Source organism: Panthera tigris, chromosome B2, assembly GCF_018350195.1.
Source record: "Panthera tigris isolate Pti1 chromosome B2, P.tigris_Pti1_mat1.1, whole genome shotgun sequence".
NCBI lineage: Eukaryota > Metazoa > Chordata > Mammalia > Carnivora > Felidae > Panthera > Panthera tigris.
The window spans coordinates 53,392,985-53,406,871 of NC_056664.1; positions in this window are offsets into that span (position 1 = coordinate 53,392,985).

Here is a 13,887-nt window from a genome sequence, read left to right on the forward strand (position 1 = left end):
CCAAATTCTGCAGTACCCTCTGAAATGCTTTCTGGGTTCTCTGAACATGCCATACATAATAAACTGGTTTCCTTATAAATAGGGTACCTGATGCCAGGTAACATGAACGGGTATGATTACTTTTCATTTCTTCCAGCTACTTATGAAAGGACTAGCCATAGTTCTTATGAAGTTGGCTTTCTGTAATCTTGCATCTTCCCTCCGTGCTGTAGTTTGCCTGAATGATCTGTCAATCAGAGAAGGCAATACCTACCTCAGGGGGTTATAATAAAGATTAAAGGGTTATACACAGTACTTCACTGATTTGGAAAAGTACAGTTCCTCTGCATCTGAGCATCTCAAGAATGGGAATGTATCTTAAAATCTCTAGCATCTAACTCCCCACCAGGAGGGAGCAGCCATAGTCTAGCTGTCATCGCCTGCCCCTGCACTAACGTATTGTTGACCCCGGTGACACAACTGGCAACTCTTCAGCTTTCAGCAAACAGACCATTCCAGAATCATCTGAGGAAGGAGTGTGGGTCCTGGTTGTTGTCTGAAAACCCTCTGCTGATACTTAAAGGAAGCACCACACCAAACCTTGCAGAAAAGGTGTCAGTGGTGTGGAAAGAAATCCCAGAGGTCATAGGGAAGCATCTTCTAAGGAAAGCTGTGTCACCCACATTCTCACAGGTAACAAAGAAAATGTTGGGTAGAGAAACAAGAATCTCAACAACTCTGAAACAAAAAGGGATTCAATAGAGTCTGAATGCAAAAACAAAACAAAGCAAACAAACAAAACAACAACAACAATCTTTCAGGGATTCCTTAACCAAGTGAATTTGTACTTTGCTTCTTGTATATGCGCAAGGGTGATCAGTAATAAAAAAGAACAACATTTAGCTAAGTCCAGAATAGCTCTTGCAATATGTATACAACAAAAATTGTATGTTTAACTGCACACTTTTTCTTCCTTAGTGATGCATAAAATGATGGTGTACATCACATTTGTTTTAGATTTGAGGGAATACAACACAGAGAAGGCCAATACCATGGTTCACACCTAGCTGGTTATCAACAAACTGTAGATGTTGTTGCTAGGATTTCATAGTTGTCAAATCTGGTCAAATCGAGAGGCAACATTTGAGAATACAAATTTATTCTGTAAAAAAAAAATCTCCCAAATCAGGTGTGATACAGATGATGCTATATGATAGCTTAACCATCAAAGTCCTCTCTAAGCTATTGATTTCATGTTGAATTTGCATCTTCAAATAATAACTTAACTCCAAAGTGTAATTTCAATCCTATTCTCTCTTACACTCTTTCCCTAGTTATCTTGTCCATGTAGCAGACAGTTCAACAGCATCAGGAGGCAGGCAGAGCGAGAGAACTAGAAATTAAAGCCACACTCACCCACTGGCTTGCACACCCATAACAATCCTGTACATTGTTAAGCTTCTAGTACTTTTGGTTAAATCTCAATGGAATATAAAGGCATTCAGAAGAAAGGAACAGCTTCTGAGTATAGAATTCCCCCAAACATGGCCCCACGTCAGAAGAGATACTCAAAGAATATAAATTAAAGAGAAAAGAAAAGATCTAAAATCTCCAAATGTTCTGGGAAAAGAAGTCACATTTGTTGATATTTTTAATTGTATGAAAATACCTGTTATGGCCAAATGGATAAAAAGACATAGAGGAATGTATGTGGAACTTTTGTTCTATACAAACAGTAAAATGTGAAGTGTTTTCCCTTCTCAAAGACATGACTTCCATTTAATAGGTGTTTACCTAAAGCAAAGCATATTTTGTATTCTTTCAGTGTTAAGCTTTCTACCTACAATACACTAAATAATGTTTCTTAAAACTTTCCCAAAATTTAACAAGAATTTTGATGATGAATTCAGTCCCCAAATGTAACTTTCTGTCAAAAGTTAGCATAGAATGGGGCGCCTGGGTGGCTCAGTTGGTTTAGTGTCCAACTTCGGCTCAGGTCATGATCTCGCGGTCCGTGAGTTCGAGCCCCACGTCGGGCTCTGTGCTGACAGCTTAGAGCCTGGAGCCTGTTTCAGATTCTGTGTCTCCCTCTCTCTCTCTGACCCTCCCCCATTCATGCTCTGTCTCTCTCTATCTCAAAAATAAATAAATGTTAAAAAAAAAAAAAAGCATAGAATATATCACTCCTTTGGCGTCAAAATTATTCTGTAGTAGAATTTTTCTGATAATAAGTATTTTCTAAAAACTAGTTCAAATGTATATCACATCATATAATAATATACACTACAATATATGTATAAAAACATCCAGTAATCTTAATATGAATGCTTGCAGTTGAACCCCAACAGGATTTTGTTCCCTGTAGTCTGGACCAGTCACAGGGCCCCACCTGCTCCGTTTCCTGTCCTATAAAGCTTGGAGATTGTCCTCTTCAGAATGAACCTCTGAGCCATGTCTGTGTTGTTGAGATGATTAACCATCAGAGGGCAGCAAAGCATCTCATAATACCTTTCCTTCAGTTTTTTATTCACCAAGTTGGATCATGGAATGAGGCTGTTGGTTTTCTTGTGAGCCCTTTATTATATCAGTTAATGAATTACATTTTTTAAACTTGGAAATAAGAGGTATTCGGACATTTGCCATTGATTTTCCTAAAAGTTATGTCTGAGCACACCCCCAAAGTTCTCCATATGAGTAATATTCCCATTTTTTAGTAGTGCTTAAGATTGACACATTAGGGGCACCTGGGTGGTTCAGTGGGTTTAGCGTCTGACTCTTGGTTTTGGCTCAGGTCATGGTCTCCCAGTTCGTGAGTTCGAGCCCCGCAACAGGCTTTGCATTGACAGCACAGAGCTTGCTGGGGATTCTCTTTCTCCCTCGCTCTTTGCCCCTCCCCCACTCACTATTTCTCTCTCTCAAAAATAAATAAACTTAAAAGATTGACATATTAATGCAGGATGAAAGATAAAGACTTCCAGTCTTAACCAAGTAGCATATTAAATTAAACTGGGTGATTTTGGCAGAAGGATTCTTTGCAAGATTGATGTTCTATTATGTGAGTCTGAAAAGCAAGACAAAGGAGAATTGCTGGCGCCTCTGAAGTCTCATCCGAGTCTTACATCAAAGGAAATGAAATGTATTCCTTAATCTAATTTGAGATTCTCTTTAAGTATAAAGTCCTTGCAAACTGAGGGACAATAAACTAGCGAGATATGATGTGTCCGGAACACCGCTGCATAATCTTATTTGCGCTGCAAATAAATAACCACAAAACAAAGAATGCCTATTGATTATCCTAAAAAGAATGACAGACAGTGGTATTGTAGCACTGATTCTTTTTCATAGGATTTTAAATCATTCTCCTGGAATTAGAAGTCCTTCTAAACACAATGGTGATGAGAAAGCAGAGGGCAGAGACTAATAAAAGCGACCAGGGCAGGCCAGGAGGGTGTGTGCTCCATGCACAGAAAGGGAATAAAGCTGGTTGCATTGTGCCACGGCATCTGTTTCGGCTTCACACTGGTGTGGCAACGTGGACCACTCTGCAGGTTACAATAGCGGAATTCAAAATTGCAACATCAGGGAGAACAGATGCTACAGACCAGGGATGAGCATGAGATTATTGCAAACCTGATGAAAGACATGAAAAGGCCCTTTTGTTAAAAAAGAAAAAAAAATCCCTGCCACCATAAGTGTTGTGAACCTGAGAACTAATGGAAGTGATGGGGCCACAAGAGTTCACAGAAATAGAAACTGTGAGAGGTAAGGGAGATGATTCATTTTCCGAAATACCAAATAAAAGCTGTGCTGTCTAGTTAACACTGGGTTTACAACCTATTGGAAATATATATGAACTTCCCATCCCACATAATGGAGTCCCAAACCCTTAGACACTTCACTTCCTGGTTCTTCTTCCCCTCTCCAATTAATGGGGGCTTATTTTCCTGGGCTTTCAATGAGCATGCGCCAAAGAACCAAGGAGGGACTGAAAGTCTCTGGGTCACCTCAGGAAATGGACATTTGTTCCAATCAGACCACTGTTTGCCTTACCTGGGCATAGGCAACCCCTGAAAAGCTGTAACCTCTGTACTACTCAGCCAATGAGGAATCAGGGGAGGGACTTTCCACTAGGAGATAAATTGTCTGCTGTAATTGCCCTGAGTGTGTCTGTTGTCAGACACCGGCTCTTGCAAGAATGTCGATTAAAGCCTCACTTCACAGTGCTCCAAGTCTTCCCATCCCTCCTTTGATTGGGTCTGTGAGCTTATTTGTCACAAAACTAAGACAGCAGGAGATGCAACATGAAAGAGCAACAGGTAAAAGAAAATGTCTTGGCAAAAAGTTGGCAGCACGATTTTAAAAGGCATTGACTGAAAAGCTTTAAAATAAAAATGGTATCAGTTGAAGAGAGCAAATACCCAGGGCACCATTCCTGGGAACTAAATGGGTACATTTGAATAACAAAACCTATTTCTAAAAGCCTCAGGTAGAGAGAATGCTGGAATTATTAGCAGCAACCCCCACCTTTTTCTTTTCTTATTTAATTTTTAATTATAATAATATGAATTTAAATCTTAATCAGATAAAGGACACAAGACAGGAAGTCAGAAACCTGTAGTTTCTATTATTTGCTCATTATGTGATTGAGACAGGTAGTTTAGCTTTGCCGACTCATGATTCCCACAGTGTAAAATAAGAGGGTTAGACTACACTACATCCTTCAGAACAGAGCCAGGGGAATGTCCATCTTCTGAGTTTCTCCCAGTTCATGCTCTGTCTCCTACATGAATAACCAGGGCATTGATTAGTCATGATTTTGATTGCAGGTTGCACAGTTATTTGCTTAACTTTATTTTTAATGTGATAAACATTTTTTAAAACAAGTCCAAAGTTGGAAATAGACTAAATGCTCAATGATAGGATATTATTTTTCATGATTGTGATATATCATTGGACTATCAGGTATCCATTTGAAATGACATAGATCATACAGTGGCTTGGGGAAAATGCTCATACTAGTTTGATCACAGGGAGAAAAGGAAGCTGCAAAACAGAATGATCACACTTTTTTTTTTTTTTTTTTTAGTGACACCGAAATGCTAACGTTGTTCATCTCTGGTTGCCAGGATTCATTTATATTAAGAACAGAAGGCTAAAGCATAAAAATTAAAAAGTTAACAGCAATTGCTGATTTGTAGGATTTTTTATGGGGTGTGTGTGTGTGTGTGTGTGTGTGTATGTGCTTTTCTACAATATAAACAACACAAAGACAACTGATATCTTTTTGAAAACTCCAAAAGTCCCACTTCTATAGCCCTTGCAAGAAAGCCAAGCTCAAAGTGCCCTTGGGTCATTTACAAGGATATTGGGCATTGTTTTCAAGCAGACAGAACCTTTTCCTTTGGCTCACTGGCCATTTGGCCTCCCAGCAAGAACAACCACCTTCCTGGTCACTGAAAGGATATGAATCAGGTCTCTAGGTTAATGGAACACAATGAGCGCTTGCCCCTGGAAACCCCGGTGAACCTGTCCCATGACCCATCCAATGCCTCACACACCAACTGAGGCCCCACCTGATTTTACCAGATGAGGGAACACTGACAAATAGCGAATTCGGCCAAACTCAAAAGATAGTCTTGCAAGTGAAAGAAGAAAAAAGTATGTAAAGTGTGATCTCAGTGTTTTATTTTAAAAACTTATAACAGTAATAACATATGACGGAAATTCACCAAAATGTTAGTCATGATTATCTCTGTGTGGTGGAACTATGAGTGCCTTAAATTTTCTTATTTTGCTGATCTCTGTTTTCTAAATATTTTACAATAAATATGTATCATTTTATAATTTTAAATACAATGATTAAGAGTTATTTTGTCATTTTAATCAAGCCAATAATTTGGGATCCCCTGGTTATAAATACACCCATATCCATGCCCATATTTATAATTATTTATAAATAAGTATAAATTTATACCTATGAAATATAAGTAATAGCTCTCTAAAAGACTGAATGGTTACAGTATTGGGATTTTTACTAAATTTACTCAAATGGCCCTGTGTTTAATGGTGGCCAGGTTTGGCTTTCACTACTGGCATCCCATCTGGGGTCTGTCCTTGAAGGAATGTTCCTCCTCCCTCACCCACTACTGATGGGGTTTTGGAGTAGTGGGGGTCCAGAGCTGATGGCCAAGAAAGAATTCTTGAGATGTCTTTGGTGCAAAAAGGGGGTGTTATTAAAGCATGGCGACAGGGCCATGGGCAGAAAGATCTGCAATGGGGTTGTGAAGAGTGACTGGTTATATACTATGGAGTTGGGGGAAGTAAACGCAAAACATATGCCTCCAGAAGGACTTTCATATGCTAAAGAGCACTCAGAAGATATCTGAGGCCTTGCTATCGTCAAGCTAAAGTTGTTTTTCCTCTAGCAAGCCATCAACATTAAAGACAGGAGGGGTTTCCTGAAGAAATGTTATACTCTGTATTTGCCTGAAGTATTTGTCAATGGGCTGCAGGTTCTAAAAAATGTTCATTTTACCTGCCATTTCCTTCTTTGCTCCCCACATCAGTATGGAGGGGAGGGTAAAGTTGGGACTCCAGAAAACTGAGTCTATATGTTTCTGGAAATTAGGCTATTGATAAGATTGCCTTTTTCTTGTAATTTACTAAGACATCTGTAAACTGATGGAGACTCCTGCCCTGCATAACTGTGATCTCTATCAGTTAACCATTGGTTTTCCCTTTACCTTTGTTCCTGGGCAGCCAAGAGTGCCTGAGGAATGTCACACATCCTGGAGGGGGGTTGGGGGGGGACAGGTTGCAGGGTGTCAGCTTGCCTTCTGCTCCCTCATCACAATGAAGACACTTTTCTCTATATTAGGGCCTTGCATCTCCCATTCCTGCTGACTTTTATAAGCAAGGATCCACCCTCACCACTTCTACCTCCCAGCCCCCCCCCACCAGCTTCCTAGCCCTTCCATGAAGGACCCAGCAACCTTCCCTGGTTTCAGTGTAAGTCTTCCTATTGGGAAGCTTTGTGATTCTTCCACATGACAGAACAGGCTTGAACCTCACCCCGCCCTACATTGTCCCTTGAGTCCCAAGGGCTCACTACAGCTATACCTCTATCTCAACTTCTATGAAATGTTTCTACTCTGAATCTCTATCAGGGCCAGGTATGACCAAAGGCCACAGGAGACTAGCAGTGGCTCAGTAATTTCTCTGAGGCATTCTTTCATGAAGCAGGAATGGCTGACACCTACTATGTGTAGACCTGCATGGAGAAACAAATTAAACTAATAAATGAAAGCATGCTTTGGGAGAGTGAGGACTCACTTCCACGACCTTCTGGGGACAAGGCTTAAGCCTCTTTTTACTAAGTCACTGTCCCAGGTAGCAGAAGGACCAGGCCATACAGACACCATAGGTATCTTGGGATCACACACTTACCATCTATTTTAATGCTCATAGCTGTGTAAGATAGGCTTTTATAACTTCATTTTGCTGATATAGAAACTGAGGCTTGCAGAAGTTAAGAAGGTTAGCACAAGTCACACTGCTGGTAAATGTTAGAGAGAAACTTAAATACAAGTCATGTGGCTTTGTACCAGAGAGTCTCTGCTGTATCACAGTTCACTGTGGGAGTTATTTTAAATTTGGTCACCTGTGGCATTACCAGCTGGTTGTGTGTTTCAGAAGATTTGCTTCAGACGGAAATAAGTGAATCCTGGGAGAAACCTACCTGAGTGTGAGAGGTAGACATGAGGTAATATTTATCAATTTGTACTCACCTTACACATTTTGGGTGAGGCAGTCTTCCATGTTTCAGGGTGTTCAGCATTCCTGATACCTGCCCACTAAAATCTGATTGGGATAATCCAAAGTGCCTCCACACATTTTTAAGCACCCCTGGAGGGACTATGCTTTCTCCAGATGAGAACCTCTGATCTAAAAGTTGAGCCTGTATTGCTAATAGGTGACAACTGGAAACAATAATTGTACCAGTGGGAAAAAAATTACTAGACAGGGCAGATAATTTGAACTGAGCTGACCTGGACTAAGTCGGAATTTGTATTGAACATCAGATTTGATGGCTGATGTAATCAACAAGCTCTCAATAGGTTGGCTGCCAGGATAAATGCATTATGAGCATAATGAGTGTTGTGTGATTTTATTAGAATGGAAAAAAACAAATATCTACATCTTTGACAGAGTATGTGTCTCTCTCAGCTGTCCTTTGAATTGGCAAGGATGAGTTCTTTAGTGTCCCAGACCCTCATTAATGTTAAATTCTTTCTAATTGGCAAAGGGAGTCATCGAGACAGTACTAATGGACCCTGGCAGAAGTAGTAGTGTCAGGTGCTGTAAATGAGAGAATCTAAGCAGCAACCTTTCAGAAAAGAGGCAGACAAGAATTAGAAGCCTCAATGATCCCCCACCTCCATGGAAACAAGTAGTTTCTTTTACTAGCACACAATGCTTTTACACAGATACCATCTTCAAGGGCTATTTTCTCCTGGATGTTGTTAACAGATGAATGAGCTTTCCTGTTTGACTAGGAGAGGGGATTGTGTGCTAGACCCTTTGGGGAGACCCCTCCCATAAATCCAACTTATCTCCATCCATAGCTAACCATCTGAATCACACAAGCAGCTGGTGAAAAGAGCTTTGTGCTGTGCTGTTTTTCCCATCACAAGCCTTGCCTGGTTCTCAGACAGCCAAACTGGGTGCCTTTCATTTTCTCTTGGATGGCTTTAGGGCTACAATTTGCTTTGCCATGAGTAAAGATTACATGGCAAAAGCAGGTCTGATCTTATTCTACCCAGTTTGCTAGATGATATCTCACTCTTTAAAGAGCCCAGAAAAAAAGGATTCAGAAATTCAAGCAGCCTGCTCTCTCTCACAGAAGGCATAATCATTTACCATAGCTACGATTGGGGCACTTTTCAGGCTTATACAAGAGGGACTATACAGGTTTCAAGAAAGTATTTTGGTTCCATTTTTGTTTCTGAGTCGCTGGAGAATTGAATTCTCTAAAAGCCCTGGGGTGTTGTGTAAAATTCTTTCCCCAAGAGAGGATGCTGGGATGCTCATATTATCTAAAACATTGTTTCATAGGTAACAATTCCAGAAAACATAATTTTTGAGGTTCCTAAAATAGATTCAGATACATCCTTTAATCTCAGGAATATTAAACAGTCAGGAGTCAAATTTATCAGGAAAAAAACAATGACAGCTCACCACAAGCCTTCCCCCAACCTATTATTAGAGATTCTCAAATCTCTAATAATTTTAAATAGCTATCTGTACTTGACCAAAATGACTCATCAGTAATAATTTATCTTCTTTATTGTTCAGTGTTCCCCATATAAAAGCCTACATGATAGATTCCTTCCTGAGATGAAAGCTAGGATTCTTCTCTCTCTCTCTCCCTCTCTCTCTCTCTCCTACTGGATGGACAAGGAAGATAATGAGACCTGTGTACCCCTTAACTGTCTCTTGGTTCTAAGGTCAGTCCTAACCTGACCTTTATGCTCCAAAGAATAGTTTAATATTAAACTCATTTAAATAGCTTGATATTTAAAACCACTCTTACCCTTTAACTTCTTGGTTCTTGAGTCCTTTTTCCCGCCCTCTTGTTTTAGTGGTTTTGCTAGTTTGCTGCTTGAGATGTGTTAATGTAAGCTGTCTCGCCCCTGCTTTGGCTATAGGTATGATACAAATACAGTGTTTAGGATTTTCTAAAATATTCCTAATCTCAGATTTATTCCCAATAGTTTATCTATTTCCTTAAGGCCAGAAGACCATCCAAGGTCATAAAACCATGAGTTCCAATGTGGCAGTAAAATGTTCTCACAATCCTCGTATGCTAAAGCCTCACAGATGGGGAGGGTGGTGAGCTGGTTTGCCATTGAACAGTTCATTCATTTCATGGATTTGACTCTGAACTTCTACATCCTCTGTAACAATTATTTCTTTCCAAGTCTCTTTTCATTTCACTACATTCTTCTCTTAAAGTAGGAACCCATCTCAGTGCATGGGATTTTAAAGTCCCCATGAAGAATTTCAACAGTCCCTCCAAATGAAGGAAGGAAGGAAGGAAGGAAAGACGGAAGGAAGGAAGGAAGGAAGACAGAAAGGAAGGAAGAAAAAGAAGAAAAGAAAAGAAAAGAAAAGAAAAGAAAAGAAAAGAAAAGAAAACTAGGAATCGAAGAGAACCTTTCTGGGGCGCCTGGTGGCTTGGTCGGTTAAGCGTCCAACTTCGGCTCAGGTCATGATCTCACGGTCCGTGAGTTCGAGCCCTGCGTCGGGCTCTGTGCTGACAGCTCAGAGCCTGGAGCCTGTTTCAGATTCTGTGTCTCCCTCTCTCTCTGCTCCTCCCCTGTTCATGCTCTGTCTCTCTCTGTCTCAAAAATAAAATAAACGTTAAAAAAAATTTTTAAAAAAAGAAGAGAACCTTTCTTACTAGCTTTTACTGAAGACTAAAATGTCACAATTAGAGGCGCCTAGGTAGCTCAGTTGGTTAAGCATCCTCTTCTCGATTTCAACTCAGATCATGATCTCATGGTTGTAAAATTGAGCCCTGCATCAGGCTCCATGCTGAGCATGGTGCCAGCTTAAGATTCTCTCTCTCTGCCCCTCCCCTGCTTGCATGCTCGCTTGCTGTCTCAAAAGAAAGAAAGAAAGAAAGAAAGAAAGAAAGAAAGAAAGAAAGAAAGAAGAAAAAAAGAAAATGTCACCATTAGAGATGGATCCTTTGATTTAGAGATTTGTCTCACTTGAAAATTCAAGGAAAGGATGAATGCAAATGTGTCTCTAACCTTACGGAATTTACCCTTGTATATTATTGAGTTTATTAGATTCCTTTTCTGAAATCACATTTTGATAGGAGGAAAGGGGTTTAAAAAAATTAGAAATGCTGCAGATACCGAAGCTGCAGCAGGAAGAGGTACCTGGGTGGCTCAGTCGGTTAAGCGTCCAACTTTGGCTCAGGTCATGATCTCACAGTTTGTGGGTTTGAGCCCTGTGTCAGGTTCTGTGCTGACAGCTCAGAGCCTGAAGCCTGCTTCAGATCCTGTGTTTCCCTCTCTACCCCCCCCCCACCCCCATGCTGGTGCTCTGTCTCTCTCTCTCTCTCAAAAATAAATAAAACATTAATTTAAAAAATTTAAAAAAAAAGAAGCTGCAGCAGGAGGAAACATGGGAATGGAAACAAGACTAAAAGGTAAGAATATCTGGCTCACCAGACAAAACCTTGATGATGGCACAGCCTTGACAAAGCTGAGCCTGTTCAGTGCTCACATTCATCCCATGATACCTTTCTGCAAATTGCGGAGACCAGTGGACCTGTACAGGAACAGGCTTTTAGCTTTGATGGCCAAGTCTTACAACAGGAAAATCTTACGAGTGTCTGGTTGGGATCATGTCAATTCTCAGAAGCTGAGTATCAGGAATGAGAATGGGCTGCTCCCATTTGAAAAGAAATATGTTGGTTTTGTTTTGTTTTGTTTTGTTTTGTTTTGTTTTGTTTTGTTTTGTTTTTGCATGCAGCAACATCCAAATGTATGCCCAGGCAGTGCCAAAAAAGCAACTAACCTGGAGGAGGATGTCATCTAAAGTCATATTTCTGTCTTTTCGTGCAAGCAATATATTTTGTGGAACTCTGCCCCTCTGTCAGGTTGTGAACAAAGGGAGAATTCTTCACTCCTGAGGCCATGTGGCAGGATCAATTAGGTTGATGGGATTTGGTTTGAACTCTAGGCCAACATCTCTCAAAAGGACAAATGCAGGTTTCTTCCAGATGAGTGTTCCCACAGTACCACGAGTGGGAAATTGTTTTATGGCAAGAAAAAGCAGAATGATTTTAGCAACTGATGAAGCAATAGCTTGTAAGAGATTTAATTCTCACTGGGCCAATTTGTGTTCAGAGAGAGAGATGGTCAACTATGGAAGACTAATGGCATTTCTAAGGTCTTGGGGTGTTCTTTTTACTATTAAGAACACACCTGTATACACCCCACCTTCATTTACTTAAAATATAATCTCCTCAAAGTTACATCTAGATCAGAAGTTTAAAATTTCAGGGCACCTGGATGGCTCAGTTGGTTAAGCGTCTGACTCTTGATTTCAGCTCAGGTCATGATCTCATGGTTCATGGGATTTGGTCCTGAGTAGCTGTCAGCACACAGCCTGCTTGGAATTCTCTCTCTCCCTCTCTCTCTGCCCCTCCCCCACCCACATTCTCTCCCTCCCTCCCTCTCTCTCTCTCAAAATAAATAGTTAAAAAATAAAAAAAATTAAAAAGAAGTTTAAAATTTCAAGAATATATGAGGTCTCTAGGATCTTACAAAGTTTAATGGCACATCAGAAATACGTAAATTTAGTAGCTTTCCCTTTTAGTTGAATCGATATTAAAATATTTAGAACTGATTGAAAATGCCATTATTCATTGATTGTATGTATGATAGATGGGGAAATCAGTCTCTAATGTCTCCTTCTTCGTTGCTGCTGATAGAATCCTAATTTTGTTTGTTTGCTCATCCCTTCCCCATATGACTCAGAGTGTAAACCTGATTAGTCTAAACCCACAAAGGTCATTTTATTTCCCTTGCCAGTGATTAGTGTAGGAGTGGGCATGTGGCCCAGATCTGGCCAATGAAATGTGAGGGGAAGTCTTCTGGGGACTTCTGGAAAAAATTTCCTCCATCTAAAAAAACAAACATAAGTAAGAAAAAACAGTCACATTTTCTACAGGATAATTTTGTGTCTGAAATGATACTTTGAGACAAGGAGGGGAGATAATAGTCTCTTACGATACCCTGAAAATACAGAGCAGAGAGAAAGTAACTAGATGAATGAATTAGCCTGCTCTAGAGCATCTACTTCTGGATGTCTTGTTACATGAAATAATAAATATACTCATTATTTAAGTCCATTTATCCAGTTTTCTATTCCTTGGAAGTGAAATAATTATTTTTTTTAACTTTTATTTATTTATTTTTATTTAGAGAGAGAAAGTGAGCAGAGGAGGAACAGAGAGAAGGAGAGAGAGAGAGAGAGAGAGAGAGAGAGAATCCCAAGCAGGTTCCACACTGACAGTGTGGAGCTTGAACTCCCAAACCATGAGTTTTTGACCTGAGCCAAAACCAAGAGCCAGACCCTTAACCAACTGAGTCATCCAGGTGCCCCAGAAGTGAAATAATTCTTAAAGGTTCATCATACATACCCATAAGCATTTGAGTACAATTGCTTTAGTTAAAACACTACATAATGAAGTCAAGCATTTCAAATTTGTAGTCATCTCAACACTCCAGTCAGAAATTATTCAGCGGTCTGTCCTTTGACTCAGTAAGGTGGAACTGGGAATGGTATTTGCAGCATATTTGTATTTCTGTATTGTATAAATGATTCTAAAAATTAAATTAAATAAATCATTCTAGAATAACCTCACCCTTTTAAATTATTCCCTCATTTATGGATCTATAATCTGTTATTCATGGACTAGACAAAAATAAAATTTTAAAGCTCTACAGCTACAGACTTTAAAGGTATGTTCTTTAGGTACATGGATTAATCAGGAAGAGATAAAATGGCATTTTCCATAACGATTTTAGATGAATAAAGAAATGCACAACCTGATTCATGGCAGTGGAGAAAACTAAATACTGAACAGTTTGGTTTTTCTGTAGCTGAAAGAAAAGCTTGGTTAAGAGTGCAGAAGTGACATGCCAGGCAGTAACTGCTTTGTAGCTTGATTAAAATTCCAGTTGGTCATAGTTGGAACCTGGTCCTCACTCCACACTCTCTTCTTCTCACTCCCATTAAAATTCATTTACACTTCCCTGGTTTCAGAATTATCTGCTTTCAGCTGCCAGGGAAAGTCCGTTTATATTTCTTGGGAGCAAAGCTTCA